Source organism: Hevea brasiliensis, chromosome 14 (genome assembly GCF_030052815.1).
Source record: "Hevea brasiliensis isolate MT/VB/25A 57/8 chromosome 14, ASM3005281v1, whole genome shotgun sequence".
In the NCBI taxonomy this organism is placed as follows: Eukaryota; Viridiplantae; Streptophyta; class Magnoliopsida; order Malpighiales; family Euphorbiaceae; genus Hevea; species Hevea brasiliensis.
The window spans coordinates 24,521,291-24,535,820 of NC_079506.1; positions in this window are offsets into that span (position 1 = coordinate 24,521,291).

Sequence of the window (14,530 nt, forward strand, 5' to 3'; positions counted from 1 at the left end):
ACCATTTGTATGCCAACCCATAATTTTGGCAGCCTTGGTTAAGGCAAGATTATGATGATTTTAATGAAGTTAAAAGGGTAGTATGGCTGCCCACAATATGCATCTTGTAAGTGGAGTGATGAAATGCCATGATAATGCATGGTTTGTGATATTTGAGTTAGGGTTTAGAGTGAAAAATGAGACTTTGAACATGTGATAATGAAAGTAGGTTTTAATGGTCAATTAGTGACCATTTGGTATTGTTTGAATCAAAGATGAAGGGCATTGTGTAGTGGGATTGGAGTATGGTGTGGCTACCCTTGGTGACCTGCAAGACTAGTCATGAGTCCAGCAGGTTTGGGCAGCAATAACTTGAATTGTAGAGGTTCAATTGGTGCAAGACCAATTGGACATGAAACTAGACACATAATGGCACAACTTTGGTGAAGAAACCATGCCAAGAAAACCAAACCAAGTAGACCAAAAGATTACCCTAATCCGGGTGACCTGCATTCTGCCTGGGCAAAATGACCAAATAAACAGTGTTTGGTCATTTGGCCATAACTCAGTGTAGAAAGGTCTAATTGACCTGAAATTTTATCAGCAACAAGCTGAGATATAGACCAACAACTTTAATGAAGAAAATTAACCCAAATTATGACTAAAACATATTCAAAGAGTGAGTTGCAGTCACTGTTCCTAACACTATAGATTTGGTCAGTCTAGAAATTCTGGAAAAATTTTAGTCCAGCCAGTTGTGGTTTATGGGCCATAACTTTAGCTACAAAACTCCAAATGGAGTGATTCAAAAAAGGAAATGCAACTAGACAAAATAAGGAACAACTTTCATGTTGATCATTTTGCCAAATTCCTACTACAAAAATGACTAATAGAACAGTAAAGACAAAGTATGAAAACTGAAAATTCTGTCCAATTAACATTAAGTTTAGAAATGGTATTGGCAATCAATACCAACAAATTTAGAATGTAAAATGTGGTATATTGAGAGTATTAAAACTAATGTACCTATTTCCTATGCAAAAGTCAACATTTTTGTTGACTAATGAATGGAATAGTAACCCTAAAACTTGAATTTCAAAAATTGTGAAACATAAAAGTGTAAAATGCCCTAGTATACCTAGCAAGATTGGTTTGGATAGGTTGGCATGCCAATAGGGTTCTGTTAGCAGTACTGCATACGGCTTCATGCCATTCTGTGTTTCATGGCTTTCCATGCCATTCTATGACATAATAGCCTTTGGCTATGTTATTTGAGTTGTTACACTTGAGTTTTATCCCTGATAATTATTACAGCTTATTAGCTGTTCTGTTGCACACCAGGAGACACAATGTGATCGATAGTGTGATGGTCCGAGGTACTTAGTACCCAGTGCCAGTTTACCCATTTATCCAGTCCAGTCAACTAGTATGGGTTACTCAGGCAATGATAATAAACCTTACCAAATTTTAATTGAACAATACTACAAATAATATCAGAAATTAAGTCTACAAAAAAAAATGTAAACATACATTCTGCATACTTATTTTTATTTTATTTTATTTTATTTTATATTGTCACCACTAAGTAGAATTGCTTAGCGCATCACTTTTGCCACGCGCAGGTATTGGAGACCTAGCTGGGGAGCCCAGCAGACATCAAACAGGATGAGCATTCAGAACTGCATCCGGAGTCCAGAGTCACCTCACATCTGCGGTGCATATGGTAGGACATTAGGACTTTGGGGTAGCATTTTGTATTTTGTATTAGTTTTGGGATTGTAACTATAAACTCTTGAAATTATTTGATGATGTAAATATATGAAATTTCATATTATTGAAATTTTCTGTATATTATGCTAAGAAATATTTATGAATGTGCTTCCAGTAATGAAGGGAAAAGAAAAATTTCTGAAAATAGTGTTGTGATTTGAGATTGAGATTTTGAGATTGACTTGAAATGTGTATAATGGAGTTTGGATTTGGAAATTATATTGGAAGTATTTTTAAACAGGTTCAGAAGGACTGTTTTTCCAATTTACAGCCGGCACTCTGCCGGATTTTCTATAAAATTTGTGAAAAAATTTGGATTTATCAAAAATTGTAAATAAATGAATTAAAGGGATAAATTGTAATTAAAATATGAATTGGTGCTCCGGCACACTGAGTGGTATATCTTGCTCGGCTACACTGTAGACGGGTAAGGGGTGTCACATTATAAGCCGAATCATCTTGTGGACATGATCCCCAACATTCTATCCCTCAGACATCCTCATTCAAAATAGCTGGCTAGATATCTCATACCTAGCATTCCTGCTATGCTCACCATACAACTCTTGTAGGTGAAAGAGGATCTCACTAGCACTTTGCATATTTTCATGCTACTTCTGTAACTCATTACTCATAGAAGCAAGCATGTAACACTTGGCTCTCATATCATGCTCCTTCCATTTGTCCAAAGTGTCATATTCCTCTTGAGTGGCCTCTGGAGGTAAGGGACCAGGAACATTTGAGTCTAGAACATATCCAATGCGTTCTAGGTTTAGGACAAGTTTTAAATTTCTTAGCCAATCAAAAAGATTAGGTCCTGTCAACCTATTGTGATCAAGTATGCTCACAAGGATATTGGATGGTGGTGGTTGTTGTGTGCTCATTATTATCAGAAGAATAACTACAGAAAATAACTAGATTAATTAGTAAATGTATCAAGTAATTAACCAAAATGATTATGGTCTTTTAATCAAATTGGTCCTCCCACTAACTTGGCGAACCCTACACTTCTAAAGTAGGAAATGGAAATCCTAGTTGGATGGATTTCTAGTGGGTGATTGAATTCTTATAGTCTTATTGATCATCCTCAAGTACATCCATTATTGAAATTACAATAAACTATAAGTGAGCAACTTCTTGCCCATCACATCTCATGTGAGGTTCAATCCTTTATCTAGCCCCTAATGCTCAAAATCTCAGGTACATCCATTATTGATTCATCTTGCATTAGTTAAGTTGATCCCATTAAGCCAATAAACATGCAAATAACTTTAATGTCCTCAGGCACATTCATTATTGGGCATCAACTTATTTACATATTTACAACATTTCAAGCTTAACAATTATTCTTAAGAAAATCTCTTAAATTAAATGCATCAAATGCAAGTATTTAAAATTTCTTAAAATAATTACCTTAATGGAGGGCCCATGATATAATTACTTTAATTATACCATTTCCAACTTAATCATTTGTTTGGAAGATTTAGTGGTCGACTTAATTACTATTATGGTCTCACTTTGCACATTATCCATTTGGCATGCATATATCATATACTTGCATACATTCCCATACATCTCATGCATACATGGATAAACAATACATATGGTATGATCATGGACTTTCTAAGGGATTCAATTCTAAGCCACCAAGAATTGAATCTGGGCATTCCTAGGTGCATTTCATTCATTCATTTTACAAGAGTTACTGAAGGAGTACATAATCAACACTTGATCTTGAATTCCTCCCACTGGTCCCAATCAATGCTCTTGACCTCCTTGATCTTCTTGTAATCCAATTACATTGTAATCCTTGGCATACCAAGGTGAATTTACAAGAATATGGACTTTAAAGTCCTCAAATAAATGAAATTACAACCCAAATTATTACAACACTTATAATACATGCCACCAAAATAAAATTAATTATTTTACAACCCAAAGAAAAATAAAATAAATAAATCCAATCACATTAGTCTTTTATTGTCCATGATCATCCATTATGCATATTACCATTTAACAATTAAATAAAATATACATACTAAAATTAAATTGAATATCTCATATTCAACTAAAAAATTCAGATTTGAATCTCATTCAAACAAATTTAAAAATTCATATTTGAATCTCTTTTAAAAAAAATTTAAAAATTCATATTTGAATCTCATTCAAACAAATTTAAAAATTCAGATTTGAATCTCATTCAAACAAATTAAATTTTAAAACTGTTTCCAAATTTAGTACCTTGAAAACAATTTTTCAAAATTTAATTGTGCGATTAAAATTCTTAATTAAACAATTTAATTAAGGATGGGCCTAAAGACATACAACAATTATATGTTGAAGCCCAACAACCATGCACACCATGAGGTACACAACCATGCTGCCACCTCTTGGTGAATCTAAACAGCTTTAGATCAATCATAATTTGATCAAAATCATACAATTAAATCTCAATATTCAGTCTAAATGCCAAATATAGTGGCTCTGATACCAATTGTAGGAGCGAAAGCATGAAAGTTATTCATTAGAGCATTGAATTTCAAAAATTTTCTTCTAAGGTTACATGCATCATACCACATCTCTTATGTGCCAAATCAATTTCAATGCTCAATTGCATATTAAAATACTTTTAATATGTATTAGGATCAATATTTGCCATTCAAAATTGTGAATTAACAAATTAATTCATTTAAACCCTAGTTTATAAGAGGAGTTAGAACACTAACCTCTTTGATGCACTATGGATGTAATTGGCACCTTTAGGAAGCACCTAGGACCCCAAGTGTTGTCCCTTTAGCTTGTCCACACCAAGATCACCAATGGGTAGCCCCCAATTTGCTCCTCAAGCCTTTGCAAACCAATTATAAATTGGGTTCTTGTCTTTAGAGAGGTTGTATGTGTGTATAGGACACTATAAATAATTTTCTAGCAATTTTAATTCAAAGGAATGGAGTGATTCTTTTTGAATTGATGAGAAAAGATTAAGAGAGGAGAGGGAGAAAGAGGTGCTGCCACACATAGACAAGAGAGAATGATGTGTTTTGTAACACCCCGATTTACATAGCTTGGTAAATTATACTGTTCTGGAGACCGGTGTCGGTCCGGACAATTAAGAGGATTAAAACTATATTTAAGACACCAAGAGAAGTCTTGAAAATAAATAATTAGTAATTGTCAAATAGTTAAGTATAAATGAGAAAAGCAGAACATAAGAGGTTAAATGAGCTGAGAGTCATAGCGATGGGTGACCTTCTCGGGAAGGATTGCGAGGTCGATTTAAACTCAAATTTTGAACTGTAAAATGTGACACCGCGGTCCTTAGGACTATTGAAAACACAGTGGAAAAGAGAAAATCATGAAAAAGAATTGTTAAGCTGGTCAAATAATTAGGTCAGAGATCCGGAAGAAATATTGAATTATTTGCAAACCGGGTCGAACCGGCGAGGGGCAATTTGCTCAATTCACCCCTAGAGGTGACTCCTGACCTAACTGTCCAATAAAATCGAAGAAAAGAAAATTTCGAAATCGAAAATTAAATTAAAGAACTATTAAAAAATTAAAGAACTATTGAAAAATTAAAGAAAAAGAAAAAGAATAAAAATGGGACTTATTACATCATGATGATGACATCATGTATGATGTCAAAATTAATTTTAATTTTTCAATCTTTTTAACTAAGTCAAATAGCCAAATAATTACAAAAAAAAAAGAAAAAAAAAAGAGAAAAGAAAATAAGGATTAGTAACATCATGCATAACATCATAAAGCTATAATTAAAATTTAGGAAATTATGGGATAAATACAATACAAAAAGGACCAATTAAAATTAAAGGATAAAAAAAAGAAAAAAGTAAAAACTCAAATTTTTTTCTTCTTCCGTCACTCCCTCTCTCCCATTTCTCTCTCTCATTTTCTTTTCATTTTCACCTTTTTTGGACTTAGAAAGCTTGATTTTCTCTAGTTTCTTCCCATAAATTTCTTAAACTTTAATACAAAATCACACTCTTAGACCTAGATACATCACTTGGGAATAAAAAGGAAGAAGGAAATTGAAGATTGGAGAAGAAGAAAAATTGCTTGAATAAGGTAAGCCAATTTTCTCACCATATGCATGGTCTATACATGAAATATAATTGAAATTGATGAAATTATGTAAAGAAACTTGGAAATTTATTCATGTATGGACTTATGGGAAATTTTGCAGCCATGGGAATACTGGGGTTTATGGTGTTTTAGTAGAATTAAATGTGTAATTAGGCTTAAGAGACTAAAGATAAATGATTGGTATGTTTATATTTCATGAAATGTGGTAAATGCCAAATTAGGGTTCTTGACCTAGGTTTTGGGAGACAAAATTTTGAGAATTGGTCAAATGGTATGTTTGACCTTGTTTGAGCTGAAAAATGATCATATGTGACCAATTGTGGTGTGTAGGAAGTGTTGGAATTGAGTTTATATTCGGATTGGTTATAGGCATTATGCAGGCAGCATGACTAAGGTCCCTTTCAGGGACCAAAACTGAAAATTTACAAACCCAATTGGCATGAGGCCAATTGGGAATGAAACTAGACACAAAATGACACATTTTTTATTCAGGAATCATGCCCAGAAAGTGACCATAGCATAGTGAACAAATTGGCCAAATCCGGAATTGGGTGTTCTGCCTTGTACAAAAATGACCAAATGAATAGTGTTTATTCATTTGGCCATAACATGGGCTAGGCAGGTCCAAATGACCTGAAATTTTACCAGTAAAAAGCTGAGATATAGACCTAAAACTTTTATGGAGAACACAAACTCAAATTATGCCCTTAACTAAGTCATTTAGCTACCCAAAATTAGTGACCTAAAACTGCCAAAACCAGTTTTGGTGCCCAGAAATCTGGGTTAGGCCAATATGGTCAGCCATGTTCAAATGGCTATAACTTGAGCTACAAAACTCCAAATGGAGTGATTCAAAAAGGGAAATAAAGTTAAGAAATTAAGGAACAACTTCTATGAAAGAAACTTAGCCAAATTCTAACAGCAACATGACCAATGGAACAATACAAATTAAGACACCAAAACTGAAAATTTGAAAGTTTGCCTAAAAGACTTAAGTTTTGAGAAAATGACCAAAACCAACAAGTTAGGTAACCAAAATGTGGTATGTGGGTATAATTGAATTTTCCATACCTATTAAGCATAAGAAAATCAATATTTTGACTTGAATAGTACCATGAATAGTAACTCCGAAATGAAAATTTCTAAAAATATTCGTTTAAGCATAATTGGGCTAGAATTAAGTATTTATGAACTAATTATTAGATTTATTATGAGATAAGATACTGAAACACTATAAATTTCGTGTTTCAGCTGAAAAAGACCCGGAAGGTCTAAGGGACTGAGTGAAGGCCTAGAGGCGACTCACGTCAGGTTTGTGCACAACAAACTTAAAATTCTTTGTTTCTACTTGACAATTCTTGAAATAAATGTTGTGAATAATTTTGATTGTTATGACTTTGAAAATCTTATTTGAAAAATAGTGTGTTGCCTACTTTGTAAATGAAAAGTTTGGAATGAAATATGATTTGTGAATTGTATGAAATGTTTGAATAACTTGATTTAAATTGTTTTTGATTCACACTTGGAATGGCAATATTAATATGTTCCTCCTCCACTTGTGGGGTTGAGTTTGATATTTGATCACTTTCCTCCCTCTTTGGCTTCCCAGTCTGAGGGGTGAGTTTGGATGAGCACTCATTAGCTAGCCACCTCCCTCATTGATTTCGATTAGTGGGGTGAGTTTGCCTTGTCGTGATGTACAACACGGCATGTTTGGAAATTTTGTGTCATGGCCTAAGTTATGTTATTGATTGGCAACACTATGATTATTAAATTGTTTGATCAAAGTTGTGTTATATTAAGTTTTAAAATTTGTGAATTGTTTAAATTGTGATTTGTTATAAATGTGATTTGAAAAAAAAAATTTGTGAAATGTGATTGTGAAATATTTAAACTATGAATTAATGATAAATGTTTTATATTATGCATTTTATACTTTATTGTGCACCACTGAGTATTTTTATACTCAGCAATAGCTTTAACTTGCTGTTGCAGATAGAGAAAAGGACATAGCAGCAGAGTGAGCTGCTACAGTCAGAGAGGAGCACAGTTGAAGAATTTTTGTACGGGTATTTATCTATACCCTGGTAGTTTAGTTTGAGGTAAATATGATAGTATGCATATGTATCTCTATAGTTTGAGCAGTTGTACAGATAAAATTGTAATAATATTATTTTGAATTTTCTTTCTGTATATTAAGATTGTGTATGTAAAATTAATTTTAATGCCACGTTTATGAATGGAATTATTTTAACAATATTTGAAATATGAATTTTGATTTAAATTGTGGTTGACTGTATTGTTTGGGATATTATTGCAGATTAAGGCTATGAAATGAAATTATTTGGAAGTGTTTTTCACAGATTTTAAAGAACTGTTTTCTCAACATACAGACAGCATTCTGTCGAAATTTTTATAAAATTTATGAAAAATAAAATGGGACAAAAATTTTAACTTGTTTTCAAACTTCAATTAAATGTTTTTAATTCCTACCAAAACGCCCACCACTTCCAAAAAGTAAGAAAATTATTTTAAAATCCCTTGTAGGTTACTTAATGAGTTATCGGTAGGTGAAGTTCGGTAATTCATTAAGTATTCTACGGGATCATGTTATGCCTTATAGAGGGATAAGGTGTGACATGTTTTGTTCTTCTTTTGTTTCTCTTTTATAATTAGGTCATTACGTCACTTAAACCCTATGCCACATTTCTTATCCACATTGCATCTTATTTTTAATTAACTCAATCACATTAAGCTAAGTGTCAAAGCTAGACTTAATCTTAACTTTGATCATCTTACATGATAGAAAGACAAATGGCAAGCTAATATGGTGTCATGTGTCACCATCTCATTGTGTCACATGTCACCATGTGAAATGACCAAATTACCCTTATGTTGTAATTTTGAGTTCTCAACCCAAAATCATTATTTCTCCTCTTCTAATCAATTTATATAAAATATGAATTAATTAATCTCCATTAATTAATTTCTCATAATTAAATTCATATTTAAATACTTTAAATATAAATTTAACTTATACTATACATCCAATTTTCAAGTCATGCTAGGGACTTTGCAATCTTATTGCAAACCAAACCTATTGAATTAATTAATTAAACTCTTTAATTAATTAATTAAATCACATTTTTCTTGGTGATTATCTTGTATATGTGTGTGACTTACTAGGCTCATCACTAATTGGCAATGAGATATGATATTAACTCTTAATATCATCAGAACTCTTTCTTACCATGAATGATTTCTCTAAATCATTTTAGGCATCTCATCGACCATGACTGACACTTAGTATAGTGTGCCATGGCCACCCAATCAGTAACAAGGAATACTTTAAATGAACATTTAATCATATGTTACCATGCACTAAAATCTCTCTGTTACAAAATCCTAATTCGAACTAGAGTCATAGTTTATGTCAAACCCCATTTGCTATGAATATTATGTTCTCTTTTAATTCTAGTTCTTGATTAATTAGATTTTCCTGTCCGAAATTCTTTTCTAACTAAATCTGTTTGTCCTGACCAGGAACTTGAAATATCAAGAACAATTAAATGAACAGAGGATTTTATCCCTATTTACTTAGGGTAAAAGATTCCATCTTGATCAACACCTATCTCCATATATAACTAGTAGGAGCCAACACATGTCCGTATACCCATACACAGTACAAGTATGAAAGCAGTATCTAACTCAAACCATCTATATACAAGATAACTTTGTTATCTCAGGTCTAAAGATTATATGCACTGATGTGATATATGACAATACATTGACAAGAGTAAACTCCATGTACTTGTCATATGCATCACTGGTTCGACCTACTTATCATGTATAAGTGCTTATCATGTTTGTTATATGGCATGAGACTCACCATTTCATCTTATTTATATCTCATATAAATACCTTGGGAACAAACATGATTACAATCTTTTTGGATAAGTCATGTCCTGTATGAAGTATCCTCGATTGTAAACTAATTTATGATACTTTGTGCTAGAAATACTTGCTAGTAGTATGCCCTAGAGCATATCATTTAGTATGTATCTTGTACATATTTTTATTAATAAAAGGCATTTCCACTTTTTTGTTTACATAATATATTTATGTGTAATAAAAAAGGTCCATTGATATTTTGTTAGAAATATTATTCTTAAGTTATTAAGAATATGAGTGACATTATTTCTAGCACAAAGTATCATAAATAGGTTCACAATCGAGGATACTTCATAATAAGGACATGACTTATCCAGAAAGATTGTATTCATGTTTGTTCCCAAGTTATTTATATGAGATATAAATAAGATGGAATGGTGAGTCTCATGCCATATGACAAACATGATAGGTACTTATAAATGATAAGTAGGCCGAACCAGTGACACTTATGACAAGCACATGGAGTTTACTCTTGTCAATATTTTGTCATAAATCATATCAGTGCATATAATCTTTAGACCTGAGATAGCACAGTTATCTTGTATATAGGTAGTTTGAGTTTGATACTGCTTTCATACTTGTACTGTGTATGGGTATATGGGCATGTGTTGGCTCACACTAGTTATATATGGAGGTAGGTGTTGATCAAGATGGAATCTGTTCCTCTAAGTAAATAGAGATAAAATCCTATATTCATTTAATTGTTCTTGATGTTTCAAGTGCCTGGCCAGGACAGATAGATTTATTCAGAAAAGAGTTTCTGATGATAAAAATCTTTTTAATCAAGAACTGGAATTAAAAGAGAACATAATATTCATAGCTAATGGGGTTTGACATAAACCATGACTCCAGTTTGAGTTGGGATTTTGTAACAGAGAGATTCTAGTGCATGGTAACATATGATTATAGGTTCATTTAAGGTAAACCTTATTACTAATTGGGTGGCCATGGCATGCTATGCTAGGTTGTTAACCATGGTCTATGAGGTGCGTAAAATGATTTAGAGAAATCATTTATGGTAAGAAAGAGTTCTGATGATATTAAGAGTTGATATCATGTCTCATTGCCAATTAGTGATGAGCCTAGTAAGTCACACACATACACAAGTTATAACCTAATTAAATATAATTTAATTAATTAATTAAAGAGTTTAATTGATTAATTAAATATGTTTGGTTTGCAATTAGATTGCAAAGTCCCTAGCATGACTTGAAACCAAATCTAGATTATTGGATGTATAGTATAAGTTAAATTTATATTGAAAGTATTTAAATATGAATTTAATTAATGAGAAATGAATTAATAGAGATTAATTAATTTATTTATATTTGATATAAATTGATTAGAAGAAGAAAAATAATTATTTTGGGTTGAGAGCTCAAAATTAAGACACAGGGCATTTTGGTCATTTCACAGGGTGACATGTAGCACCATGAGATGGTGACACATGGCATAATACATAAGCTTGCCAAATGTCTTTTAATCATGTAAGATGATTAAAATTAAGATTAAATATAGGTTTGACACTTGGCACAATGTGATTGGGTCAATTAAACCTAGAACCAATCAGAGGGTGACATGTGGCAAAGATTTGATGTGTTGACCTAGCTATATAAGTGTTGTTGTGAATTAAAAATATGACAACCAGCAGCCACTCCTCTTTTGTCACGCCATTTTGAGGCTCTCCATCTCTTCTTCTTCATCTCTTATCAATTCAAAGAGATTAGCCATTAATCTCTTGAATTAAAAATACTAGAAATCGTTTCTAGTGTCCTGTTTACATCTTTAATCTCTTAAAAGGCAGAACTTGATTTTCTAAATAATATAAAAAGCTTTAGAAGCTGTTCAAGGGCTGCCATAGGTGTTCTTGGTGTGTACAAGCTAGAGGGACAACATCTAGTGTCCTGAAGATGAATCTCAAAGGCACAGACACGCTGCAGTGCATCAAGAGGTTAGTGCAATCGTTCTTGATTTAATCTAGGGTTCTAAAATTAATCTGATTAATTTAAAAATCTTAAATGGCAAATACAGATCCAAAAACATATTAAAAGAGTTTTAATATGTTGTTTATCATTGAAATCAAATAGATAAAAATAAATCTTGCATGATGAATGTGACCCTATGTGAAAATTTTGAATTCAATGGCATAAACTTGTGTTTTTCACGCTTTCGTTCCTTCAATACTATCACTCATATTCTTAACAACTTAAGAATAGAATTTCTAACAAAATATCAATGGACCTTTTCTATTACACATAAATGCATTATATAAATGGAAAAGTGAAATTGCCTTTTATTAATATGCTCTAGGGCATACTACTAACACCCCCAATCTTGCTGCATTGCCTTTTAGCAATCTGCTTATCTGATACCACAAAAAATATACTTATTTCCTATGACTTGTTTTTGTCGTTACTAAGTGGATGTCGCTAATTGTTTTAGCAATGGATATTGGGTTGTCACTGCTTGTCGCAAATACCTCCCTCGCTAATAGTTCTTTTGCAATGAAGTCGTTCCAAATTATGTGTTGGCAAGGACTTTTCATTAGTCGTAAATGATTTTCATTGTTGTTGGTAATAAACTAAAAGCAATGAGAAGAGAAGATGAAGTAACTGTAAGCGATGAATAATTGGTCATCGCTAATGACAACTGACGACAAAATCTTTTAGTTGCAATGAGTAGTGTTTTGTCACTGAAAAAATAATATTAGCTATTGTGACCAATAAAAGGCGGTGGGAAATGGTGATACTCAAATATTAGCTATCAAATTATTTTTGAAGTGACAAGATAAGTTTTGTTGCTAAAGAAAATTGTCTCACTTGTTTACTTATTAGTGACGATCTTCGTGTTATTAGCAACATACATAATCTCATTGCAAAAATATATTTTGTTCTTTAATTATAATTAGTGACGATTATTATCGTGTCACTAATCAAAATTTCCTCTCTTAGTTATTAGCAACAATTGTGGCTAGCGACAGTCATCCATTTGTCGTTAAATATATTTTTAACGTTCACTTATAAGAGATAAATTTTATGTTAATAACGACAAATATAAACACATCTTAACTATAAGCTTTTGTCAATTATTTTTAGTGACAACATTTATGTCATTTTTAAAATATTTCCTCGCTTACATATCTAGTAGCAACAAATATTATTTTTTCAGTGAAAAAACACTATTCATCGCAACTAAAAGATTTTGTCATCAGTTGTCATTAGCGACGACCAATTATTCATCACTTACAATTACTTCATTATCTCTTCTCATTGCTTTTAGTTCATTACCAACAACAATGAAAATCATTTACGACTAATGAAAAGTCCTTGCCAATACATAATTTGGAACGACTTCATTGCAAAAGAACTATTAGCAAGGGAGGTATTTGCGACAAGCAGTGACGACCCAATATCCATCGCTAAAACAATTAGTGACAACATCTACTTAGTAGTGACAAAAACAAGTCATGGGAAATAAATATATTTTTTATGGATAATAACAATTATGCCCTCACTAATAATGCAATTTGCAATGATATTTTATAGTCATCGCTAATTAATTGTCGCAAAAAAAGAGGTTTAAGACAATTTGCGAAGGCCTCTTTTGGTCATCATAATAAATAATTTACTAAAGCACATATTTACGACAAATGCAAATTACCCCCGTGAAAGCCATTGTATTTGTGACAACATTCTTTATGTCATCACATATAATATAGGTTTTGCGAGGATATATATCAAGTTGTCGCTAATATTATGGCGCCAATTTTTCCCTCCTAAATATTATTATTTGTGAGGGCAAAATATAATATTAGTGACGAAATTTTATATAATTATAATTGTTTTGATATTTGGTGACTTATTTGTGATAAGAACAATAACACCCTCACTAATAATGCAATTTGTAATGATATTTTATGGTCATCGCTAATTGATTGTCGCAAAAGAGAGGTTTTTTTTGTAGTGGATATAACACAAATACCTTTATGATTTATCACAAACACCCTTAAACAAGACATAAATCAATCCCAATTTCTTGTGTTTTCATAATCAACTATTGCCCACACAATTGGGAAAATATGGTTATTGCTGTCTAGTGCTATCATACAAAATAAACACCCTTTGTACTTTTCGTATGACAATGTTGAGTCTATGAAAATAACCAGTCGACAGTGCTTAAATCCTTCAATTGTTTATTTATAAGCCTAAAACATTATGTCAAAAACCTGATAATTGGGATATTATTTATTATTAATAAAAAGAGGGCCATCTTTAATCAGGAATGAGCAATCAGGGCTGTGTTTACCCAAAGCATTCATGACTTGGAGCAATCTTCCATGAGATTCCTCCTAACCACTAAAGATCTTAATAATTGCATCGTGTTTAGCCTTTTAGGTCTTTTGATAATTTGGCATATATCCGACCTTATCTTTGATTTCTGCTTGTAACACAACTATCTTCACACTTGGTTTTTCTCGTACAATAGCCTGGATGAACTTAGATATAAATCTGCTATCCAATTGCTTATGGTTTTGTGAGAGTGATGGATTAACACATGTATGGGATTCGTTATATCATGTAATTTTTCATATATCACATCCTTCTGGCCATGACGCACGCATTTTCTACTTATAATTGCTATTTCTATCCTTGCACCTAATGGCATATGTTCTACTCTTTGTCTCATCATTACAAAACTCATGGTACCTAAGTAAATGATATTCTTTGGC